At 37.2% G+C, this 27,417-nt stretch overlaps 1 protein-coding gene and 1 long non-coding RNA gene across 3 annotated transcripts in view; one reads left to right on the forward strand and one right to left on the reverse strand.

Annotated features, from left to right (window-relative positions):
* The window catches only part of LOC110679629, a 427,025-nt gene that overhangs the window by 177,404 nt on the left and 222,204 nt on the right, over positions 1 to 27,417 (reverse strand). The window lies entirely within an intron of this gene.
* The window catches only part of LOC5563981 (glucose dehydrogenase [FAD, quinone]), an 84,315-nt gene continuing 71,246 nt past the window's right edge, over positions 14,349 to 27,417 (forward strand). Inside the window, exons 1-2 of the mRNA XM_001648252.2 lie at positions 14,349 to 14,659; positions 22,904 to 23,546. The gene's annotated coding sequence lies outside the window, so the exon portion shown is untranslated. The remainder of the gene's footprint in view (positions 14,660 to 22,903; positions 23,547 to 27,417) is intronic.

Genomic DNA, 27,417 nt, shown 5'->3' on the forward strand with positions numbered 1-27,417 from the left:
ACATATCGTGAACATGATCGGTAATCGCTAGATGATTCAATTTATGAAATGAGAAATTCTTGGGATTCTTGTACAAAAACTTTCGTCATTAAAACAGCAACTTAGCCTCACACCGCAGATTAACATCCCGCAATCTTATTTTCGTCGAGATTCTTTCGAGGAAGTTTTTTTTGAGTTATGTAAATAACCACTTATGCGGTTTTTAATTTTAAATGATCTATTATAGATATCATTATACATACTAGGGTGGTTCAAGAACTCGTTTATGCTCCACACCACTCATTCGATTCTAGATTAAATTTTGAGTGTCCTCCCAAAATTTGATCTCATTTGAATGAAAACTGCGACTACACAAGCCCTTCAAAGTTTGTATGAGAATTACTATGGGCAAAGCCAGCAATTCATTCAATTGATCATAACGTTTGCCCACGTGCTCTTGAGGGTTAGTACAACACTGATACTGTTAGATACATTAGTCAGCTACATCTTTGCCGAAAACCATTTTCAAATCGGACGACTCAATAATTAGTGATTGTTTTATATCCAATTGGAAATTTTGCTGAAATGACATGTTAAGGTCGTCTCGTACCGTTCTATGTGACCATTCACCGTGCGTGTAGACTTCAATTATGTTGCTAGCAAGGGGGCACACACATTTTTAAGCGTATTTAAATCTCAATTTACAAGAAAGCCATAGCAAGTTTTAAAAAATACTAAATCACTAGTTTTTCATTGAAATCGTCATAGTTGGTTCAGCTGTATTTTGTAAAACACTTCATATTTGGTTAAAAGCTAAATATGAAGCATACAGCTAAAAATATGTTGTAAATTTCAGTTTATTTTCATGCACATATTTGGAGCATCAAAATAAACTGAAATGTCAACGCCAAATCATCTATTTTCAATCGAATGCACTTTAAATTTACACGATAATGTAGCATTCAAGCATCTTTAGTTGAAAATTAATCGTGATGCGGTAACAATAGATGAATTCGATTTACTTTTACTGTACTCCTCTGTTTACGCTACATTGAAATTTAAATATTTTTATCTGTTCAGTTAAATCATGACATTAGAGTAAATCCAACTTAACCCAATAATTCCATGCTTTTACGCTAATGCACGGTAATAGGAACCATACATTTTAAAAAGGGTCCATGCGCATTTGTGTTTCAACTGGAACACAATAAAATTTTTATTTTAAATAAATTCTCAAGGCTTTTTGTCATTGGATTTGGAGTTGACAATCTGACAACACTGCTTTGCTTCTACGTAAAAGGAAAATATCAATCAGTTTAAACAATGAACTGTCAAGGCTCTTTATATCTTAATCAAAAGCATTTTATGTTATGAAAAGATTAACACTATATTATTTAATTTGCAATTTGGCGTAAGTGGTCGTATTATTTTGAAAAGCCAAATTTGAATTTTGCTGCTGAATTTTTAGGCAACAATTATAAATCATGATCAGAAACATCAACCCTGTCGCTGTAATAAACAAGCATTATGTTTGTTCAACTAGGCACACATTTTGTGATGTCACCAAACTCACCAGCAAACAATAGTGACATCATTCGCACAAATAAGCTTCAATTGCACAATTCCATACCGACTGGGAAAAAAATGTCTGCGCTCAACGTCTGAAGAAAATGTCAACAACGATATTTTTATTAGTTTTTTTCTTCTCATTCCAAGGCGAGTCAGCGACTTTGTATGACTGGTCGAGCTTCGTAGGTCTGCAGGTTTCGAAAAAGTGGAACACTTACGCTCTCTTCTCAACTAAATTTATCGCAAATATCATCCAAGAGCTCCCGATCGTTTCGTTCTGTAGATATCGCAAACAAAAGACCCGAAGCCTCGCAGACTCTGTACGACGACGGCCAGATTGCAACTGGACAGACTGGTTGTTAAGTAATTCATTTTCCTTTCGTTAAAATGTTACCCGTTAAGATTGGTTGGAGCTGCCCGTTGCGCCTGCGACTGGAGGACGACGTCAGCCCGGGATCAGTCGAACTGGTTCTGCCGGGTTATGGCATGGATTAACTCTACGAATCGAGGCCACGCTGCAAGCCATGTACGATTGCATTGCGCAAAATCGTGTGACCATGGAGAGCCGGGAAATTGGCGCGAAAAAAAAGTTGTCATCATGCGGCAGGTGGCGATCGGTACGAGTGCAGTGAACCGTAAAACTAGGATCGTTCTTAGTTTAAAGAAAATTGCATGAATAAAAAGGATCCACTCCGTTACCTCGAGCGCCATTATCCCGAATGCCACTTTTCCGAAAGCAACAGTGTAACAAAAATTACATTTTTGCGTGTCTCAAGGATCAAATTATGTGTCTCGAGTATATTTGGGGTTGCTGAATCTGATGCCATTTATAGAAATATATGAGCACGTCCCAATTTTCACCTACTTATCGCCAAAGTTGTATAAAACACTGGTTTTATTGATGTTTACATATACATAAAATTTAAGGTATAATTTATCAAAACTTTTTGTGATCTAATCCACCAAGCAAGCTATTTTGCACTTAAACTTTCATTTTAGATATAATTTGGATGAAATTGCACGATTAAATTTAGATTAAACCAATTTTTACGACATGCTGTCTCCATACAAAATTCTTCGTTTCCCTCAAATGGGAAAACACAATACTTTTTTAAACCATCAAAAAAAAATCCGCTTGGAAAGTGTTATAAATTTTGCCGATAAGTATTGTTATACACACAGAGTTCAATGTGGCAAATTAAGCAAATAAATTGCCTTACAAGCTGCCAAACTTCCATACAAGTTGGATAAACAAGTAAATTTTTGGATTTTCAGCAGCCAATATCTCAAAAACTGGACGTTCTATGATATTTTTGAAAACGGCAATGGATTCAGCAACCCTTAATTGAGTGAATAGCGATATGTTGGTGCTTGAGACAAACACGTGTTCCGTAGTGTAATCTATGTATGTTTCTGTTGGGTCTTTTACATGGACATGAACACCGAGAACATTTATTCCCATGACCTTCATAGATAGCTAAACTTCATAGATAGCTAAACTAATGTTGACATGGAAAAATAATTTCGAAATTTATTCGGCTTTGTTATGACATATGGCATGAGCCCTCAGTTAAAAGTAATAAAATGCTCAATTTTATATTTCTCCAAATCTTGTTTACTTAGTTTTAGATTTTTTTTTTTATGTTCTCAAACTCTGTCTAATAGGTCGTCCACCTAGATAAGATAAAAAAGAAAGATTCTGATTGTTTTTTTTAACAGAGACTTCATAATTCAACATGATTAAAAAAAATCATTCAACTGCTAACAATCAGCTAAAAATTAGCGGTGCGCTAATGGTGAAAAAACGATTTTTCTAACAAAATTCAAGATGGCGGTCAAATTCAAAATGGGCGCCAAATTTTTTTTTTTAACTTCAAATGAAAGCTATATCCTTTCTCTATACGATGCCACTAAGTTTGCTTTGTGTTCCAAGGAAAATATGAGACATATCACGTGAAGAAATACCCAAGATTTATCAAAAAATGGGCTTTTTCGCAAACTGTTAAGCTAGCTGGCGTAAGAGGGGACCGCCAATTTGAGAAAAACAAAAGGACACCACCCTTAAGTTTTATCGAAAATTAGCAATCGGTGACATAAAATTGGAATTCTTACGATGAGTGACGATGGCGGCTATTTTCAGCGAGAATTCCTCAATAGTATTTCAATATTTATCCAGAAATTACCCTTCTTTCAAATATTGATTCTTCTTTTGAGTTTCGCTATTGCAACAAATTTTTGCACTGAAGATTTTTATATATTTAGCACAAATATACCCTTCTATTTATTGTTCTATTTTTTTTCTAAATATGATGAAACCATAATTATAGGTACGAAAACTGTTTGTTTGTTGCTGATTTAAAATTTCAATAAATTTCTCCTTCTTTTATGCATACACTCCCGTGCATAAGTTTGGGTTCACCCCCTAAAAAACATACAAAAGTGCTCAGTCCATACCTCTGCGATTACACGTCCAATTGAAACTCTCTAAGCCGCATTCGAAAGGCAAAGAGTTATTCTTACTTCGTATGTATTTTGCCAAAATCATTTTTTGAATTTTATACACTAAATTTTTACTTAAAATAGTGACATTTTTAAAAAAAACACACTGAAAAAACATTTGTAATTTCCTCAGCATTGCATCGACCAAAATTTTAAAACAAGGAGTCATTAGAATCGTAATCTTATATTCTTTGAAGAGCACTCACGAAATTTTTGCAGAAAAATCTGAAAACTATTCAAAATCATTGAAACAGTCATTCAAGCCATCGTGCAAAAGTTTGGGTTCACCCCTCAGGATGGTGTATCGTGCAAAAGTTTGGTTGTTCTTTGGTGCTATATTTTTAAGTATTTTTTTTTTGTTTCCAACTGACAAATGGGCGGCATTCGAAACATTGATCTGCTCAAATTATCAGCGAAAAGAGAAATCGATTACTGTAGTTACTTCGATGGGTTGTGCTACTTTTCCCCGATTGTCGGTTCCCCGAATGTCGTCTCCCGAACGCCAGTTCCACGAATATCCCGTTTTCCCGACTAGCCCACTTCCCCGATTTTTTTTAGCACTCATAATTGTCGTAACTTTATACATTTTAGGGTGGTGAACGAACTGACCATCTAATATGCACCCTTCGTTATTAATTGGCGGTTTTTTCGAGTTTTACCGTCCTCAGCGTTTTTGCTAACGTATAGCCGAGAATGACAGAATACTTCCTTCTTTTGACAGTTTATCGTTCTTTCTAGTCACCACTTTTCGGGGAAACCAGTCATTCGGGGTAATGGCATTCGGGAAAAAGTATAGCACAATCACTTAAATGATTCTGAACGCACTTTTTATATCTTTCCGTTTTATTATGCCACAATAACTTTTGGCGTCCATTCTTCTATTAATTTGTAGGGGCTAGTGCCTACGATTTTGATCGGATTCGAGACGTTCTTTCGGACGATAGCTAGACTATCGGGTTTGGTGGTCTGTACTGAACTAAAAGCTATATTTACATTGTCGTGTGTGATCCTGTGGGATGTGTGTATGTATGGTTATTACGTAATGATTTAAGGAATATAGGGTAGTGTTATATAATTCGTGTGTACAATGGGTTGCTGTGTCGGATACGCCACACTACTCCCCCCTTAGTTTTACCAATATCGACGAGGGATCTTCACGCGGCGTCCAGAGCGTGTTTGGTAGGTAGTCTGGTCTGCTGTAGTTTCGTGTTCGGCGCATCAATCATCTGCCTGTATGTACGCTGCTTTCAAACGATCGATGGTAATAGCAGTTGGCTTGCCGTTCACGTCCACAATGAAGACTTTTTTCTTCCGACGAACCACACGATATGGTCCATCGTACGGCTGTGAGAGCGGTGGTTTAATTGCTCCTACCTTGACGAAGACGTGGCTGCATGTAGTTAGTTGCTTCTGCACGAAAACAGATTTCCTTGAATGGTTGCTGGTAGGTGTGGGTCTCAGCTTCGACATTGTTGATTTCAGGTCGGCGACGAATTCTGGTGTTGGATTTTTATTCTCCTCAGTGACGAAAAACTCACCGGGTAGTCGGAGCGAGGTACCATAGGTAAGCTCAGCGGCCGTTGCTTGCAGGTCCTCCTTCAGGGATGATCGAATTCCGAGGAGCACGATTGGCAGGGTTTCGGTCCAACGAGTGTTTTGATGACACATGATAGCTGCTTTGAGTTGACGGTGAGTGCGCTCAATCTGCCCATTTGCTTGAGGGTGGTATGGAGTGGTACGCAAGTGTGTAATTCCGAGCATTCTTGTGAGTGTGTGAAATAACTCGGATTCAAACTGTCTGCCACAGTCGGTAGTCACGTTTGTTGGGACACCGAATCGTGCGATCCATCCGTTGACGAATGCACGTGCTACAGTGAGTGCCGTCATATTAGGCAGAGGAAAGATCTCAGGCCATCGGGTAAATTTGTCGATGATAGTGAGACAATACATATTACCTTCAGATGGTGGCAGCGGACCGATGAGGTCCATGTGGATATGCGCAAATCTGCTGTCGGGTACTGAGATCCTGGTTATCGGTGTCTTGTTGTGTCGCTGTATTTTGGACTTCTGGCAGGGGATACACGGGGTGACGAACTGCTTACAGTCACGACGAAGAGAGGGCCAAATGAATCTCTCTGAGATGAGACGAGTAGTGGCGCGAACTCCGGGATGGGATACACCGTGCATTTTCTCCATGATTGTTCGCCTAAATTCGTGTGGCACGAACGGACGAATGGTTTCTGTAGAGATGTCGCAGAATATAGGTGTAGATGCTAATGGAGATTTCAATCGCTTCAGTTGGACGGTGGTGTTAGTTGGTGGGTTCTCCAAAAACTGCATCAGCTCAGGATCAATCTTCTGCAACTCAGCCATTCGGTCGTAGTCGATCGCTTCAGTTGTAGTGATGGTGTTGATGCGACTCAGCATGTCGGCGACTTTGTTCGCTTCGCCCGATACATGCCGAATGTCGGTGGTATACTCACTGATGTAGCTGAGCCTGCGTTGTTGGGTTGGGGTTGCCTTCTCTGGTCGTTGTTGGAAGGCGGTGATAAGGGGCTTGTGATCTGTATAGATGCAAAACTCACGAGCCTGTAGAGTATCGCGAAAGTGCTTGACTGCTTCGTACATAGCGATCAGCTCTCTAGCGTACGTGCTAGCCTTTTGTTGACTCTCACTTAATTTTCTGGAGAAGAAAGCAAGGGGTTGAGGACCATGGGTTGTGATTTGGTGTAGGACGGCTCCGATACATGTGTTGGAGGCGTCAACATCGAGTGCAAGCTTCGCTTCGGGAGATGGGTGAGCAAGCAGAGTAGCGTTCGCTAAATCCTGCTTACATCGTTCGAAGGCATCGTTGGTGGTTTCGTTCCATTCGAGTGCTGTGGTATCGTTGCGGATATTTCCACCAATCATCGCTTGCAGAATTCGCTGGTTTTCTGCAGCTCGTGGGATGAAACGTCGGTAGAAATTAATCGTTCCGAGAAACCTCTTCAGCTGCTTGGCGTTTGTTGGCTTCGGGACATCCAGGATGGCTTGAACTTTGCTGCGCTTCGGCTTGATTCCGTCGGAGGTGACTTCGTGGCCGAGAAAATTAACGGATTCCTGACCAATCTGGCATTTGGCGGCATTGATTACGAGACCATTTTGTCTCAATCGTTCGAACACGATGCGGAGGTGTTCTTTGTGCTGCTCTACATTGTCTGACGCTATGCAGAGATCATCGATGTACGGATAAACAAAATCAAGGTCACCTAATATGGCATGTAGGTGCCTTTAGAGAGTTTGTCCCGCGTTTCGCAGCCCGAAGGTCATAAATTTGAACTCGAAGAGTCCGAAAGGGGTTGTTATGGCCGTCTTTGGGACGTCTTCAGGGGCTACTGGAATTTGGTGATATGCGCGCTGCAAATCAATACAAGTGAAAATTTTCTTACCATGCATGATGCTGGAGAAGTCTTGGATGTGTGGCACGGGATACCGGTCTGGCACGGTGATGGCGTTCAGATTCCGGTAGTCACCACAGGGTCGCCACTTGCCATTCGACTTTTTGACAAGGTGAAGTGGGCTGGCCCAGCTACTTTTCGACGGTTGACATATGCCTTGATCCATTAGGAACTGGAACTCAGCTTTTGCTTCTTTTATTTTGTCCACAGGTAACCGGCGTGGTCGGCAAAACACAGGAAGGCCGGTGGTGATGATCTGGTGGACGGTACTCGCCTTGGTCGGTCTGTGCTTCATGTTGAGGACGGTGATGTCTTGATAGTCGGCGAGGATTTCAGCGAAAGGAGAATTGACATCAAATGTGGTGTCGCTGTGTTTCTGACGGTTGGAAATGCGCCAGTACCGCTGCTTTGAGGCGGTCGTACTTGTCGTTGACATTCGTCGCATTACAGTTGGCGATCACTGTGTGCACAAATTTCGCGCGCGAACCGAGGGCAACGATTACCGCATTGAATTTTAACTTGTCGTTCCGTATCGAATTGACACTGAATGCAGCTTCGAGACACATGAACCATGTTTCAATGTCGTCCGGATCGAAGTCCGGGAAACTGATTTTGGCGATAACCGTTGGTTCCTTGGAATCAACATCTTCCAGCTTCATATTGTTCGCAGTTCCAGAAACGCTTCCAGAAGCTTCTTCGGTCGCCATTGTGAATTTTTACGGCAATGAAATTGGCACTTTTGTTCGGAGATTTCGCGATATCTAAACAGCGTTTTGACGATCGCGGATCGATAACTATCGAACAATTCGTGATTCTGATACTTTCGCGACGTCGGGGTCACCAGTTGTAGGGGCTAGTGCCTACGATTTTGATCGGATTCGAGACGTTCTTTCGGACGATAGCTAGACTATCGGGTTTGGTGGTCTGTACTGAACTAAAAGCTATATTTACATTATCGTGTGTGATCCTGTGGGATGTGTGTATGTATGGTTATTACGTAATGATTTAAGGAATATAGGGTAGTGTTATATAATTCGTGTGTACAATGGGTTGCTGTGTCGGATACGCCACAAATTCAATATCAAATTTTGCCTTCTTTTAAAAGTAGGCTGTTCTTTATATTTATACTGTTTAAAATTTTATTATTTAGTAAAGCTAAACGTTAACCATTTTTATATTTTGCTGTTTTATCAATTTTTGCCAGATGTGTTGCTCGAATGATAATTACTTTTGAAACTGCCAATGTTCAACATATACTTTTTTGGGGCAAACGCGTGATCTCCTTCTGAGATATGGTGGAAAAAATAGTATTTCAATCACAAATTTTCCCTCCTCTCGATGATAGACGGTGTTTTTGATGTACACTTCCAAAATTAGTATTTATATTATAGCGTTGTAAAATTTTGCCACAAATATTTTTTAAAGTTGTGTGGTTCATTTGAGCTATGCTGCGAAAAGATTTTTTGCTTTAGAGCCTTAAACATTTTAAACGAAAAATAATCTGCTCTCGTATATAGGCTATTTTTGCATTTAGTCGCATTGATAGATCTTTGGATAAGAACTTTTGATATTCTGCAAGAAAAAAATCATTCTTTTATCAAGTAATTTTCATCGAGTTTTACGTCCAAACTGGACAGAGCTTGATCTGCAGCGAAATATTCTATGAGCGTTCCATTGATGAATAACTATGAACTTTCTTTGCCAATTTACTATTTTCAAATATGTATATCGCAACAAGCTCAAAGATACTCTGTGTTCTGAGATGTAGAAACCCGTCACTAATTTTATTTAGTAATGCTCTCTAATATCACAACAATTTTTGAAATTCTTAGTGTGGAGCTCTGAGCGAACACCACGCTTGTTTAGAACCTTCCAAAATTTTTTGCTATGGGCTCGGTGGTATTGATCTTTTAAGTCGATCATTATCCAAACGGCCATTATGCCAAACGACCATTATGCCAAACGGCTGTATGCCAAACGACCTTATGCCAAACGGGGTACAATCGGCAAAATACAATACTCTTTGATTGAGATTGAATTCTGTGACAAATTAAGCAAATAAATTGCCTCACAAGCCAGCAAACTTGCATGCAAGTTAGCTGAAATAGTTAATTATTGCATTTTTAACAATAAATATCTCAAAAACTAGACGTGCTATGATATTTCTGTAAACGGCAATGGGTTCAGCTATTCTTAATTAAGTAAATAGAGGTGTGTTGATGCTGGAGACAAAAACGTGTTCCGCAGTGTAATTTGTGAACTTAATTCGTACCTAATGATCAAACATATTCAACACTTACAGAGTAGACAGATATCCACTAATCGACCATGCTTGTGATTCTTATTTTCAACGTCGCCGAAGCGTAAAATGAGATGTACATAAATGTACATCGGTCAGGTCAGAGCATACCCTGTGGCATACTGATTCCGACAATCTGCAGCTACTTTCAACTGTAGGCGCAAGGCGCCTTCATTTGAAACATTCATTGAAGTAGACTCTTTTTGTGTTTCTTTTTTCGTAATTACTACTTATTTGACTGTGTGTAAATAAAACATACCTGCCACAGTACAAAACACAGACGGCAACGTGGTGACGATGATTGCACTCTTGTTGGTGAAATTGAAACAAGCTAGAGAGTGTGGAACAGCTTGTAACGACTGGAGCCGACGAGAGAAACAATCCGCAATGAAGGACCCATTTCTGAATGTGATGTAACATAGCACATTTTACATAGATATGGTAACCAGCTCGTTGCTCGATATGTCGGTGTGACGACGACAGAAACGGCGACGACATTTTTTGATCAAGAAAAACTAAAACATTGGTGGTTCTGTTTTTTTGTGTATCTCAATTTACACAGTACTGCGTAATTCCAATTCTTGGAAACCAAATTGAAATTTTCAATTTTTATCTTGTTTTGTTTTGAGGTTTAAGACCCAGTTAACAAGAACCGCAACTCCCTTTCCAAGGGTCATTGTGTCAACGTTCTTCGAACGAGCTGAAATTTTTGGAGTTTATTCTTTTATATAAAAGAAGATATAGTGACTTGTTGCACATCAGACCGCTTGGTGATCATCGTTTTGGAAGATTTTCTAAATTTACATCAATACTTTTAGCATATGAGCCCATCTGACTGCCAAATTTCAGAAGATTTGGTAAACAAAAACTATCCATGACGAGAAAACAAAACCGTCAAAATTACTTAAGTTTGAAAAATTATACTTTTTCACGACGAGAGGGCATCATAGATTTAGTTGCATAAATCTTTTTCTCATACTAATTTTTGACTTTACGTCCCAACTGGGCCAGAAACTGCTTCTCTGCTTAGTGTTCTTATGAGAACTTCCTTATTTATTAACTGAGAGCGTTCTATGCCGATTGGCCCTTTTTATGTGATTATCGTGTAGCAGGTACGAATATACTTTATTCCCTGGGAAGTCGAGATAATTTCCATCCCGAAAAGATCGTCGGCTAGTGGGATTCGAACCCACGACCCTCAACATGGTCTTCGCTGCGCGTTTACCGTTACGGCTGTCTGGGATGGGAAGAGTGGGGCGAGAGATTCTTTTTGAGGTTTCTAGCTTAGTTCAAAACAAATGTCATAAATTTCATAGTGATATACCGTCGTGAATCGCAGGTCAGTCACATCTGAATTTTGGTCAAAATTGAGTTGTATCAGTTTTCAACATATTTTCCAATAATCTTTTAGTTCGGTGAAATTAGAAAAAAAAACACTTGTCAAATTGTCCCATGATGAAAAGCAACCGCAAGTCAGCTAGATGTAAATGCAGTTAAAGTAAGTTTACCAGCGAACTTTTGCCCACCACTACTTTCAAACTCTTGCCCCACCGGTGGGACAAAAGTTCGTTTAAGACAATACATTTTTAAAACTGTTACAACTAAAAATGGGTAAAAATTGTAGTTAAAATGTTGAAGATTCACTATACCACTCAATGATTCTTTTCAACTTCAATTCTTTTCAATTGTTATAGTTTCTCTGGAAATATTGCCTATTCCACTAAAGGTCTCACCTTACTCTAAATATTGTTTTAAAATCTATCATACAGACTATCATAAGTTAAGAGAGGGTTCACATTAGAATGGTTACTTCAAGTCAAATTAAATGAAAGTTATCCAACAATAAATTTAGTTAGTTTCATTGTAACTCATTCTCGTCTATAACGACAGTACTGAAGAGTAGTAAGGGGCCGTCCATAAATGACGTAGCATTTTTTCACTGATTTTTTATACCCCCCTCCCCCCTCGTAGCATTTCGTCACAAATGCTGGTACTCCCCCCTGGAAAATACGTAGCATATCGAGCACCCCACCCCCCTATATATTTTTTATTTGTTTTCCTTAGTGACTGGGTTGAAACAAAAAATTGGAATTGAGAAGTTCAATACAAAGTTTGATATTAATTACTGACTGAAATGAAAGGATAATCTATTCTAACAGTTTGATATACACCATAAAAAACAAGTTTACTATAAAAAATGTGAAAAAAAGATTGATTGGATTGATAAAGCTTGTTACTGTCGAGTTAGGGTCCAATATATTTTATAATATATTTAACAAAAATTTCGTTATATTAGAAGATTGTTTTTTTTTTGTCTTAATTATTCGTTGTTAGGTAATAGATTTCAATGAAGATGATCAAGAAAATATATTATTTTGAAATGAATCATCGTTAATATTATCCAATTTCAAATCATTTTAGCAAACAGTGGCCAGATACATAAAAGATTACACTTGAAATATTTGGAATGTTTAGAAAATTTTAGCGATTATTATACAAATACAATACTCTGTATTAATATTTCAGTTGATTTTCATTATCGCTTCCATACTGAAATAATCTTACACAACCTATAATCTTCTTCTTTCTGGCGTTACGTCCCAACTGGGACAGAGCCTGCTTCTCAGATTAGTATTCTTATGAGCACTTCCACAGTTATTAACTGAGAGCTTTCTTTGTCGATTGACCATTTTTGCATGTGTATATCGTGTGGCAGGTACGAAGATACTCTATGCCCTGGGAATCGAGAAAATTTCCTTTACGAAAAGATCCCCGACCAGTGGGATTGGAACCCACGACCCTCAGCATGGTCATGCTGAATAGCTGCGCGTTTACCGCTACGGCTATCTGGGCCCCGCTACAACCTATAATGAAACCGTTAAATAATTAAAATTCTTCAAATTACCGAGTTATTACCAAAATTTAATGATATGGCAATTTTGTTAACACTCGAATCTATTATCCTCATGAATATTCAGGCTATTCCATCAAGAACATTGATATATCAAAACAAATGATGAATTGATTGGGTGGAGATCTCTTGCAACATTGAAGGCATAATTCACGGAATAAATATCTTGCTTTAAATGTAATATTTGCCAAGAAGCGATTTTTTTTTCTTGAAGAAATAAAGCCCCAAAAGAAATTATGGATAAAACTAAAACGACTGACTTATGTCATGTTAACAAATGGCAAAAAAAATGTACTCCAAGTAGTTAGAGCATTGATTTTTAATCAATTCATTAAACTTATTTTGGTTATTTATAAATTTATTAATTTGAACACGAATATAATATAATATTCACATAATTATTTAAAGCTTCAAAACATATGTTTGATTGCATTTATCAAGAAAATCTAAAGTTTCATAGATATTTTTTTCAATCTTGTCATATGAATGTTTTGAAGCTTAATCATAATTTTATAACCCAAGTTTATAAGTAAAAAAAAAGAAGTTTCATAAAAAATAATTGTATGCAATTTTTTTCAGCGCCTTTCTTTTTACGGACTTGATTCAAAATGCTACGTCCACTAGCTAAGACCCCTCCCTCCCCCTCGTCACACTTCGTCACAAATTCGTGAAGACCCCCCTCCCCCCTAAAAAGCTACGTCATTTATGGACGACCCCTAATGCCGTTAAATTTTTCCATTTATTTAATAACCCACTGCACAGCTTGTAGGTCACTGAAATTTTATTTGAATTTTTATGTCTTTGAGCCAACCACAAACATCATCCCATTTCTGCTCTTGTTTGCATTAATTATGGCTTAACAATGAAAAATTTCACCTGGTCAGTTTGCAAAATGTGAATTCATTTAATGTAGTTTTTACATCCATCTGTTCTATTAAAATCATTATAAAGCTTGATGCACATGATCGCGAAATTCGTAGAGAAAAAAAACATCCAAATTGACTCATAAACTCGCTAAACCGGCTAGAAACCACCGCGCGATCTACTCTCATGACATGCTTTATTAATTATTCTATCACTCAAACGAAAGTGAAACTGTTATGTCGCATCACACGCACACTGTGCAACGCCGCTCAGTCGGGCAGCCGATGTCGCGCAACAAAACATCACCCGGCCGAGCAGCACAACAACACTTGCATACACCCGATCGTTGTAGGTAAGGGTATGCGCTATGCATTTTTTCTTATGTCGATACGAAACGAGACAATACACGTAATTTGTAGCATTGTTTATGACGAAATAAAATGAAGTATGAAAATTATTTCAAAAACTCGATACGAAATCGAGAAATACACGGAATTTTAGTCAGCTTGGTCTTGCTCTTCTAGACATATGTATGCTGTACCAATATGGACTAGATGTTGTAATATCAGAAAGAGGATTTAGAAAGATATATCAGAGAATTCAACATGAAACTTTGAAAACTTTGAAAAACTATCGAAAAACAAACTATTATTTTGAACTAGATTTGGCTTAGCTCCAATAAATATTCTGCTGCACGACAAGACAAAGTTTGCCTGGAAAACTAGTGTTTGATATGATACTATTAAAAAAAAAATAAAAAAAAAAATTGAAATATCGCATACCCTTAGTTGCAGGCGGCCTTGCGCTGCACATGACCGGCAAGACTGACTGTTGATGTTGGAGCAGCCGCAAAAGAGCAACCGCGCAAAGGAATAGGCGTTGAGCCACCACCATCAAGAGCTGGATTGCATGCGATGGCGAAGGCGAAGGCGCGCGCAACTCCACCGACCGACCGAGAGGACCAACTTGAGGGATTTGGTGGCACAAATTCGTTAGTTTTATTTGTGAACCCGTGGTCTTAAGACGTACATCGCGGACGCGCGTTCGCGTTCCTCGGAATCCTTGGAACAAACCCCAGGCGATTGTTTTCCACCAGAAGAAGTGTGTTGCTCGGGGAGAATTTTCTTTATGAGGATTAGCTTCTAGAATGATTCCTGTTGAATAATGGCGCTTTTGGAGGATCTTCGCGTTTTAGTGTGCAGGGATGATGTTGGAGTTGAGCTTTCGCGAACGAATACTTGGGGATTACGTATAATGCATGTTTGCGAAGGAGTTACATAACGGAACCTTCTAGTGCAACCGAGACACGATTATATAACGATCATAAACAGTGCTGTTTTTGGCGAAAAAAAAACTGAAAGAAGAGAATGTGAATCACTGAGTAGTAAAAGAAGTCGAACAGGATTTGCGAATTACTGTTTTATGAAAGTGCATGAAGTGATGAAAATAATAATGAAGTTAAGCGGTTTGATGACTCAATGTGAATGTAACTAATGAACTCAGTGAAACAGCTTAGAAGCTTAAGGGACCAAGAACATATAGATGTTTTGTAACATTACTCTCAATGTCATTAGCGATCATAGCCAAAGCTGCAAAATTGCCTGAAATTGTAGCATTCAAAGTGAAAATTGAATCGGAATGTTAAGAATTCATTCAATAGCAGGACAAGACGTTTAGAAGAAATCAATTCTGGATACCAGTGAGAGAAGTGGCCCTGGAAGCAAATCTCAGCCGCAGGATACATACCGAGAAATGAATTTTCTTATAAGGTTCAGTAAATTCTTTTTCAAAGCAGAAGTATTGTGATTGATTTTCTACGTACATATACAATTTTTTTTCAAATTTCATTGAAATACAGATTTTAAAAATCAAAAATTCACATTTCTTTCGTGATTTTTAAAATAATCAGGCTCAAATTAAAGATTTTTTTTCACAAGGCATTTATGGCATGTTGTAAAAAAGAAAATTGTTAAATTGGCTTTCAACCACTTTTTTTAAACAATTTTTCAAGATTTTCGCCAAAATCAGTCGAACTACTATTACTGCAGCACAGACAAACAGACGTAACAGTTAGAAAAAAAAATTTCAAACATAGCCACGCGAACATTTACGCCCAATGCTAAAAATACTTCATTTGGCCAACCGCGAACTAGGTGGCGGTAGTGAGCAAACGTCAAACTCGAACAAAAGTGATGCGAGCGCCACGAGTGGCCCGTCGGCCAACTACCAAATATTAGAATTGGGCGCTATTATGCTGTGCGATGAAAATAATCAGAGTGTTACGTCTGTTTGTCTGTGACTGCAGGTACGATACTTATGACAATTCCATATGATTTGTATTCTATCAGTCTTTTGACGATGGTCTGAATCTTTTTAGACATATGATGTCTCCATAAAAGTTGTTAGTAATTTCTGAATAATCTTAGCAAAAAAAAAGTTGGATAGGATGGTCCTTATTAAGAATTAAATTTTGAAACTATTTTTTTCGTTTGATGAAATTAATGATAGCATTCTTCAGCAAACAATTTGAAAATGTCATTATGAACAACTTTGCTAAGGACACTTTTTAACCAACTCTTCATTTGAGCTTGGTAAGTTGATTCTAAGAGTATATAAAAAATCGCGAGCATCTTGATTCCCGATTGGGCTTGAGTAAACCTAAGTTAAAATTGTGCGCTTTTTCATACCGCATAGCATGTTTTGACGCTTTCTGCTGTCAATTAATAATATGTAAACTATTTCGCAATCTACTACAGATGACACGCAGGCTTCGCTCTTTGGCTGAGAGGCCTGCGTCAAACGCAAACAAAGATTCTCGACAACTCAGTTAAGTCAGATGTGAAAATATTGTATAATATTGGTCCCAAAATGCTGCCTTATGATAATTAACCTGAAGTGCACGATTTGACAGATAATTTTGGATTATTCTAACAATGTATATTGGTAAATTAAAAAAAATGCAATCAAGCCTTCATGCCAAACACTGTCGAATGCTTTTTCTATGTCTAGAAGAGGAATACCAGAAAAATACCCTTCAGATTTGTTGAAAAAAACATCAAATTTATTACACGTAAAAGTTGATGAGTAGTCGAGTGTCCATGGCGAAGTCCAAACAGTTCATTGGCACCTTTGACCTTTTCAAAAAATTTACTGATTGGACGATAGTTTGATACTTATGAAGGATTTTTTTCCAGTTTTAATGTTGGGAAAACTTTGACCATTGCACAATGATCGGGCTCCATATAAAGGAGCGGCCAAAACGTCGAAACACTTTTTTGAGATTTTTATGTTTTCCATCATTTTAGAACATACATCATGCATTATATTATTATGATCCCTAATTGAAATTGAACTAAAATTTCAATTTCTTTTACTTTTATGACGTCAAATTGGCTTGTTTAAGGGTATCCTGTTTTTTACACATTCTTATTCTACGATAAAAAAATGAGTCAGAATCCAATGTTTCATGATTTTCCGCCCCCTGGAACTATTTTAAAAACACGTTTGAACTTAGTATGGAAATCACGTTTGAATCACCCCTCAGCAAATTTTACTTCGGGACGAGCTGTCATTATGTATATTGAAATGTCATTGAGTCGATGGAATGAAATCTTTTTTAATCATTTACTGTATCAAAATTAAGATATTAAAGCGCAATAAAATCACTGTTACACTTAGAAAAATGTACTCTTTCGATCAAGCTACAAAAAGCCGTGAAATCATCACTAAACAACCCCATTGGCTAAAGTTAAAAAATTGAAAAATGTAACAATAAAATTGATTACAAAATTCATATTTAATATTTCCCCAAAGTTACGCACTTATGGTTCAACATTTTAAATATTAGGTTGAAGTTTTAATACTATTCAATATTACACTTTAGTCATTTTGACGATATTGAACATGAAAAATTATATATAATTTAATTTAATATAATTTAATCGTTTCTTAAAAGGTTCAAACTGGTGCGTTCAACTTAAAATTCTTCAATATAGTAGACACATCATAACCAATTCCGGAAACTATCTGTGACTTGAAATTTGCCTACCTCTAGGGGCTTAAAAGCACAGCACTCTTTTCTGTTTTCCGACTTGACCCAGTGACCCACCGGAATGACTCCGGCCACAGCAATATTCCCAAGATCCTTTGACCACTTTTAGAAACGCCCTTTTACTCAATGTATTTAACTCAAAACCGACCCAGTGACACTTTGGTCAGTTTTGAGTAGAATATATTGAAAAATTTTAATGTTTCCAAGTTGTCCAGCGTTTAGGTGGTTTTTGAGTTGAACAGAAAAAAAAATAACATAATTCGTGGAAATTAAAAAGGTAAAAAGCTTGCAAAAATGCTGATATTCAAGAAAAACATATCAGTTTGTCAATGTTCAAAGATGCTGAAGAAATCACTAATTATATAAGTAGTAGGTCATTTGGCATAATGAGTCTGGAACCACGGTTTTCTTAAGATGACATTCGTTTTTACGTTTCTATTGAATCCCACTGACGACATCAGGCTTTTTTGGGGGCCAATTATGAATTCCTTTACAACAATTTTTTTTTTATTATAAATAAATTTTACCTTCTTTTATAAATAGGATTTTTTGGAGCTATATATATAACTTAGATTTTTTTTTGTTTTGAATCGATATATGGGCGGCAAATTATAACATTGATCTGCTTAAGTTCTCAGCGAAAAGATAAATCGATTACTGCAGTTACTCCGATGATTCTGAGCACAATTTTTGATTTCCTTTTGTTTTATTACGTTGTAATGGTTTTTGGCGTCCAATTTTCTATTGTTTTAATTATAAACATCACCTTTTTCAAAATATGGACAGTTTTTGATATTTAAACTGTTACAAGACAATATTTAGTAAAACTCAATATTATACATTTCTAATAATAACATTGAACATACAAAGAATAACAAAGAATAAACATTACTTAAGGTTACATATTTCAACATATATTTTTTACAAACACTTGAAAAAATATTATTTCAGACACAAATGTTCACCCTTATACGGTTCTTTGGATTACCAATTCCAAAACTAAAATTAATATTGAATCGTTCAAAAATGTTGCCACAAATATTTTCTTTTAATAATGTGTTAGTTATCCGCTCTCGTATTGCAATTTAAGGGAAAACTTTCCGTTTTACGGTGCAACGAAAAGCTACCGCAGCTGTCACATCACTGATTTGCACTGGTGAATCATCAGTAGGCTTCAATGATACCTTGGATACCGTCTGATGATCGTTGTTTGTTGTTATTTTTCATAGCGTTTTCTCTTTTAAGCATACTATGATCGAATTGTTTGCTTCAATGATGGAATGATTTCGAAGCCTGCGGTAGAACTTTGACAGCTGCGGTAGAACTCTGCGGCTACCGCAAACCGGAAAATTTTCTTAACAACCGTAATATATAGGCTATTTCTGCAATATGCTGCAATAATTGTTCTTTTGATTAGAGCTTTCAATATTTTGCATACAAATTTTCCCTTGATTTACCAAGTAATTTTTCATCATGTTTCACGTCCCAACTGGGACAGAGCTTGTTTCGCAGCGAAATTTTCTATGAGAGTTCCCTTTTTTTTGCTATCAAGATCAACACCAATAAGCCATCTCAAGAAAAAAGTAAAAAAATGGGCGATATTCAATGATAAAAGTTTGTATATTTTCAAAAGCGTAATATATTGTTGTTTAATATCCATTTATTACGTAAGACATTTTTCGGGATTTTTCAACTCCCCCTCCCCCCATGGTATGATTTTTTGTACGAAACTTAAAAATCATTTGTATGGCGCGTAAGAAATCTCAGATCCCCCCTCCCTCCTTAAACCCTTACGTAATTAATGGACCGCCCCTTGCTAATATTCAGAATTTAGCATCATGAGTAAGGAGAATTGTTGTTAAAAAAAGAAATCATACTGAATTGAAGCAAACGATCCATTTTTATTCCATAGTAGTTCAGTTTAACCAAAGACATGTCGCTTGCAGTTGCCCAAAATTTTATGGCTCATAAGGTAATCTAGAATGCCGTGAAAAGTGTACTGCGATGTGTCAAGCTTGGGTACCTTTTGCACTACCGAGGGAACAAATGCAGTACTAGAAGTGGTACCCAATCTGAGCCCGAGTGGGGCGGACCTGGTTTAACCAGATGTGGAAGTCTACAGACTTCTTAAACTTCGGGCTGTCGCGCTGCTGCACTTTGTACAACAGTTGTGATTTATATGCTATGATTTTCTAACAAAAGATATCTATCGAAACCAAACCAAAATGTTTTCCTCAATAATCTTCTTGAGAACAACACTAAACCATTTTTGAAAAAAATAATTAATTGGTAAAATTAACAAATGTACATAGAAGTTGCATAATAATGAGTAGACCGCAATTTGAAATCTTCTTCTTCTCTCTGGCGTTACGTCCCAACTGGGATAAAGCCTGCTTCTCAGCTAAGTGTTCTTATGAGCACTTCCACAGTTATTAACTGAGAGCTGTCTTTGCCGATTGACCATTTTTGCATGTGTATATCGTGTGGCAGGTACGAAGATACTCTTATGCCCTGGGAATCGAGAAAATTTCCTTTGCGAAAAGATCCTCGACCAGCGGGATTCCAACCCACGACCCTCAGCATGGTCATGCTGAATAGCTGCGCGTTTACCGCTAAGGCTATCTGCGCCCAATTTGAAGTCTGTATGTCTCAAAATCCAGATAATTTCGAAACATGGGGTCTTCAGTAAAGTTGTTTTGGAGGTGGAGCGCTATCGGACGGTACCTAATTTATTTCGTAATTTAACCGCCAGAGGTGGCACTAGTGGGCATTAGACTGATGCAAATTTTGAAGTTTTTGCTCCCCTATGCTTAAACGATGTCAATAATGATGAAAATGATCCTCCCAAAATTTGAAGTGATTCGGAAGAAATTTGGTTGTGCACACACTATTTGAAGTTTATATGGAAATTACTATGGAAAAGGCAAACCATTTGTGTTCAGTGCTCTCACTGCTTGTCATAATAATCTATGGACAAGTGAACACACTCATCTCGTGTAAAAACCTCCCAGCTACAACTTTACCGAAGACCACATTTTGATTGCACGTAAGAATAATTTGTTATTATTGATGACAAAGTCTATATCATGCTGAGATGATCATTCAATTACTTTCAGAGCAACACTGATGTTTTGCTGTAGAACATCTATTCTTCCCCCCAGGACCACCACTGTTGCCTGCCGAACAGTTGGTGAAGCATGCTACATGCAAACCAACTTTATGATGATGAATAACAATTTATCGTGACGTTCAATCGAAAAGTGGTCTTCGGCAAAGTTGTAGCTGGGAGGATTTCGCATAAGAAGAGTTTGTTCACTTTTCCATTAAATATTATGACGAAGAGATAGAGAGCTGAACACATAAGATTGGCGTTTTACATAGTAATCTCCATATAAACTTCAAATGGCGTGTGCACAGTCAAATTTCTTCCGATTCACTTCAAACTTTGAGAGGATGCTATTTACCATAATTAAAATTGTTTAAGCATAGGGGAGCCAAAATTTCAAAATTTGCATCACTCTAGTAGGCATAGAACTTGAACTTTTGTTCTGCAGATATTTCAAGATCCTGACCATTTAGAAGGATGGCATCTTGGGCAAAGTTGGTCAGTAAGCTAAGGACTATCATTGTTCAAGCCAGTTGATTCAAAATTTTACCACCAGGCGGCGCTAGTAAGCATTAAATTTGTTCTGCGGATACTTCAGGATCCTGACTTTTTAGGAAGATAGCATCTTCGACAAAGTTGACGCGTAGCTAAAGAATCATCATTATTTTAGCTTATATCGAAACTCAAGGATTAGACAAAGAAAGCATTTGAGCTATTAAACAACTTTGCCGGAGATGCTATCTTTCTAAGTAGTCAAGCATCAGATCTGCAAAACAAATGTTCCATGCTCACTAGCGTCACCTGTTGGCAAAATTAAAAATCAATCAACTCGATCAATGATAGCCCTTGAGCCACTGAACAACTTTGCCGAAGGCGCCATCTTTCTAAGTAGTCAGGCTCCTGGGCTCCGCAAAACCAAGCGTGTTGTACAAAGTACAACGCGCGACTACTCGCATAACTAAAATTCGCGCAACAACCGAAAGGTTAAAGAAAGCGACAATATTTCAATAGCTGTGTAATACCAACTCAACATTTGTTCAATATTTTGTGGTTGAATATTTAATAATATTGCAAATGATAGAAGAAAATTCGTATGATTATACAAAAATATGTCTCATGCCAACGTTTGCATTTTAAACAAGAAATTAAGTTTGTAACACCAAAGTGATCCATAATTGTGTAGGCATGGTATGTATTAGATAGCTTCAACAACGCAAGCCATTCCTCAAGTATTGAATAGCACAATGAGAAACAATCAAATGGCAGCAATATATTAGTCCAAATAAAGAATTTTACGATCAACTCTCCTCCGTGGATTGCGCGGTCCCTTCAATGTAGCATACATTGATCCTACTCTAACTCGATACCTCTCTTACTCAATGTTCTTCAACTTGATATTTTCAAAAAAAAAAAAAAAGTTTCAAATACCCTCCGGATTTTAATGAATATTATACACTGGAAGATTTTGACTATGCTCATTGTCAAATGAAGGTTCACAACCCATTTTAGGGTGAACAAAATTGACATTTTCAAAGACTGTTCGAAAAGTGTGTCGTAAGTGTATGTGTTAATATTTTACTATTTTTGCGTTAACATTATTATTTTTTACCATTGTATTTGAACACCAAAATAATCTTTTTCTTTCGTAATATCATTTAAGATGTTCAACTCTCTTCATAATTATGTCATTCCACTATTCAAACTTCCAATCTCATGTTATTGTCGTTAGCTATATTGTCATGGATTTATCTTGAGACTCATTAAATTATATAATAGAAATACAAATAAATCTGGTTGGCTGCAAGAAATACACATTTATGAATAGATATCAACTTAAATAAACGACGTCTTTTTGGGTGGATTTACGACCCTGCAGGATTCGATCATCATGCCGTAAAATATTCCTTTCAAAGTTTACAAAAAATGCATGCGGAAAACGTTCATAACCCTTATTCAAGCATACAACGTACAGCGTCCTCCAAAAGTGCCATTACGTCATGTCAACCCAATGTGAACTCTACCGATTTCGATGCACACACTAATGAGTGTCGCGACTAACAATTGTTGCATTATTCAAATTTGCGCGATGCAAAAAAAACCGGTGTCTTGAGTTAGGCCTAGGGCACTTCAGACACCCAAACCACAAACAGCTCTTGCGATCAATCACTTTTGAGAACCCTTCTTCCAGGTTTCCAAGCAAGAATCGTACGTTGAGTGCCCTGAGATATACAGCTCGGTTCGCAGTCGTCGGAGGTGTGATTTCTCCCACAAGAAAGCAACATACCAACATCAGCAACGTGCACAATTCGTAAAGAGGCAGACAAGTGGACTTGGACAAACTGTGAGAAAAGCAGGAAAAAAGGCGCAAGACTGACTTAAAACTTCTTTATGAGCACACGTTGAGTGAAGTTAGACACTTTATGGCTTGGCAAAACTTGTCTTGGTGAAAATCGTGCATCGTGTAACACAGCAACAAGTGGATTCAACCGAAAGAAAACAAAGAAGAAAGAAAATTGTTCAGGGAAGAAAAGCAAGTGACAACTTGGAAAGACATTCAGCAGTGGAGCAGAAAAAAACGAAAATCAACTAGTGTTACAATTATTAAGTAATTCGAGCGATTATCTCCGAACTTACACACACATACCCGGAGTGGAGCCCGGCATCAGGTGGATAAGTGGCCGACATTCATCGAGAGCATTACGCTAGTCGTGTGGGGAATCGACTTTTAGAGTGAGGGCGGCAGCATTAGGTTTTTTGCGGCAGCACGCGAGCTTTTCAGCCAAAGACATGGAGGAAGAAAAAGGCCTGCAATTGTGGATTATCTTTCGAATGTAAGTACCACTTTTGAGCTAAATTCCAAGCATAAACTGCCGGGATGGGATGCATCAGAGCGGTGGCAATGGTCGAGCCACTTTAGATTCAATCGTGCTGCAATGATCGGTAATCGAGCGTAACATTGAAGCGTGCCCTGTTGGACGTTATTCAATCTGACGGTAATTGTGGATGATGGAATTGCAATGGGATGTTTGCAGAGTTTGTGGGATGGAATAGTTTCGGGATATTTTAAGAATTATGATCATAGCTGTAGTCAATAATTCCACCTTTTCAAACAATCCTAAGAACATTAAAAAAACAAATAAATTTTCAATATAGTTCACATTCATAACTCTGAACTATTGTATGAAACGTAATACTGTGGAGGATTTAAACCCTCCTTCTTCAATTATTATGGACATAGTTGAGATCGAAATGCGATTTCTGATTTTGAAATGTTCTCTACTTCTTCTTATTCTTCTTCTTCTTCTTGGAATTACTCTCGGGAAAGTGTCTCAGCTTAGTGTTCAATGAGTACTTCAACTGATATCAACTGAAATTTTTATATGATAAAATTGTCATTAAATTCCTATAGCGTGAGGCAGAAACGATGACACTTTAAACCTAGCGAAGTCAAGAAAATTTTCATTACGAAAAGATCCTGGATCGCCCGAGAATCGAACCCAGACACCTTCAGCATGGCTGCAGACGTTGCCACTGGGCTAAAAAAGGCCCAGATGTGTTCTTCAATAAACTTATATTGCACAATTACAAAGTTCAATGCACAGCAAGAGGAAAGGTTTCACAATTATTTCGAGAGTTGCCACTTCTCTGAGGGCATCAGAATCCCGAAATTTGCCAGGAGGTGGCCAATGTCACCAGAAATTGTGTTACGAAATCATGAAGTTTGATGTGTCGCAAGAAAAGTTCCAAAACCGATAAGAATATGATGATTATCTTGCATTCACCAGGTATTAGGAAAATCTCAGAACATAGACAATGCTTTTGGAAGTCTTTGAAATACCCTCAAACAAATATACAGTGAGTCAAATTCATATTCATACAGGGCACTGTTTTAACATTAAGTTTGTAAAAAACTATTAAATGATACATCGAATTCAAAATATTTTATCAATAACAAAGGTTATAGGTGCAATCTATTGTTCGACAATCATAGACTGTTTCGAACTTTTTTTATCTTCGGTGGAAAAGTATTGAATTCGTATCTACAATTGACCCAATTCCTCAACCAATCAAAATACAAATATACAAGGACAAGAATCAAAATGTCAATGATCTAACATTGCTCAAGTCCATAATAACGTCGTTCAGTTGCAATGTGATATAGAAGAGGTGAGGAGAAAGTCTGTGTGTGATTGTACTAGTGCAGTAAAAAATCAAAATAAACATTGAGGGGAAGATGGGTGACGTCATACGGTTCCAATGGAATCCTAAGAATGGGTACAAAACGTTCCATATCGTAGAACAAGCTAAGGTTAGACCGAAAAAAACCACCAGCTAACACCTAAACGTAAAAGACGTACAACCCAGACAACCAAAATGTACGTATAACCAAATCACCTTTTGCTTTATGCGATACTTATATGTGCAAAGTTTCACGCATAAGATGTCGCGAAAAGGCCTTATGCGTACAAAAGTGGAGGCGATTTACGTACATATTTTATATGATGAAACATAACATGCAATGCGAGTGTGTAGATTTTCTTGCGAACTGGTCTATACTCTAATGCGACTGTATTTATGATAACAAAGTTTATTTGACAGCTGCTACGGATTGATCCGACTTACTTTGTAAAACTATGCGGAACGAAACGAAATGTACATATGAACTCATAAAATAGCGTTTTATGCGAGGAAACTCATCGATCAAACGATTTCTCCCACCATTTAGTGCGGGAGTGATGCAGTTTGTACAAATAAATGACTTTCGTCGTATACTGCTATGCGACTTCTGGTTGTCTGGGAAGTATATTCCAGGAATATGTTTGTTGGCAATAAATTCGTGGTTTAAAAATACTTTTTTTCTATTTTTCCAATCACTACAGCACTACAATCACGAATGCATCATCTAACGCAAAGTGTTAGTGAAATTCATGCACATCTATTATCTGCAAGTATTTTGCGGCTCAGCCTACGTCTCGGTACATTACGGTTTCACTTATAGTTTCATCTCATGCATTGTAAAATTCCATCCTAAAATAAAACAAAAGTTAAAACTAAATTACATGAATTATATCGAGTGCCATCTTCCCGTGCTGATTTTTTTCGTGTTATTGTTTGAGTAACAACACATAAAACAACCTTGGTAACGAAAGAGTGACTAGCTACGCAGCCCCAGAAACTTTCGATAACAAACCCGAGTAACACACATGTTATAATTAAGGCCTATCAACTGCTATATGACCAGATCTAGACATATAATAGTTATTCTGCCCTGATTATAACATGTGTGCTACTAGGGAACTGTATGACGTCACACATAGTCATAATGCAATTGGTTGCTGTGTGAAAACACAATCGGTGCACTAATACATACAAACAGTTGTGTATTATACAGAATCATCTCCTCACCTGTATTATAGCACATTGGTTCAGTTGTATAAGGGTACATTTGGAAAAGTTATAGGTGGCCATATTTAAAATTTAAACAAATTTATAACAAATACCACTTTTGGAATGATTTCTGTTACAAAATCCAATAAATAAAACAGTAACGTACATATTTGTTGATGGATCTGTAAAAGCGACATTTGTGAGTGCTGAAAGAGTTTCGGTTGAAATTAATTTAGTTTACAGCAATTACAAGCAGTTCTTGGCATGCAAAAGTTCACAACATTATTCCAGCATAACTTGAAAACTCTTAGGAAATGTTGTTTTTTTAACAATATATAAAACAAATTATCTAAGCAATAGAAACATGTTCATTTTAGACTTGTTTGTAAAAATATTTGCGGTTTAATGATTTGAGTTTCAGACAATATGGTAGACAAAACCTCTACAAGGCAACGTGGATCTACTCAAATCTGAGTTATTTCAACGCAAAACCGAAGGTGAGCCAAATAACCTTAACTTGGCTAAATTTCTAAGGCCTCTATTAGGTACTTTGCCTTTGAGCCATTAGAAAAAAAAATACCTTAATTTGGTTTGATTCAACGCAAAATTGAGTTCATACAACCCAAGCTTGAGAATATGTAATGCATTTACCCAAATTTGGCTTATTGGGTAGGTGCAGCTCTCTCTATTTCTTGACAACATTGGTTGGGTTGAGAGAATAATCAATATACTTAATTTTGTGTAAAGTCAACGCAAAAATAAGGTAAATTGTTTTTTTTTCGTGTAGATGACAGAGTATAACATCGAGGTACCTAATTACAAGTATTTTAATTCCTCATTCTTTTTTTTCATAACAAATAAGTTTAAGGTAAAGATGAATTATACCAGTTTTTGAATGCTGATCCAAATGCGCCGAATGATCCATATTTAGAGAGTGTAAGCAGGCCCGCACTTGGGGGGTGGATTTTTGGGTTTTTCTGAAATTCTACCGGAATTTGATATTTCCATATTCTACTGAAATTGTTTAAATAATGAAATTTTCATTAAGAGCTTAGAATTTACTATAATTAAGACCTAAACGTACAGAATTATATTTTCCTCGATTCCTAAATTATTATCTCAAGTGGATAGATGATCAAGGTAATTCTGCTATGGTCTTTGCTAGATTTTCGCTTGAGAACTGCAAGAACCTGTAAGTTGTCTAAGTGTGCTTAGCTCTTCCAAACTGGAACATTCAAATTGTCAAGCAAGGAGCCATGGGAAAGACTAATATTGCTTATTCTGGAAGTTGTTCGTGGAACGAGAGTGAAGCTC

Source organism: Aedes aegypti, chromosome 3 (genome assembly GCF_002204515.2).
Source record: "Aedes aegypti strain LVP_AGWG chromosome 3, AaegL5.0 Primary Assembly, whole genome shotgun sequence".
Lineage (NCBI taxonomy): Eukaryota > Metazoa > Arthropoda > Insecta > Diptera > Culicidae > Aedes > Aedes aegypti.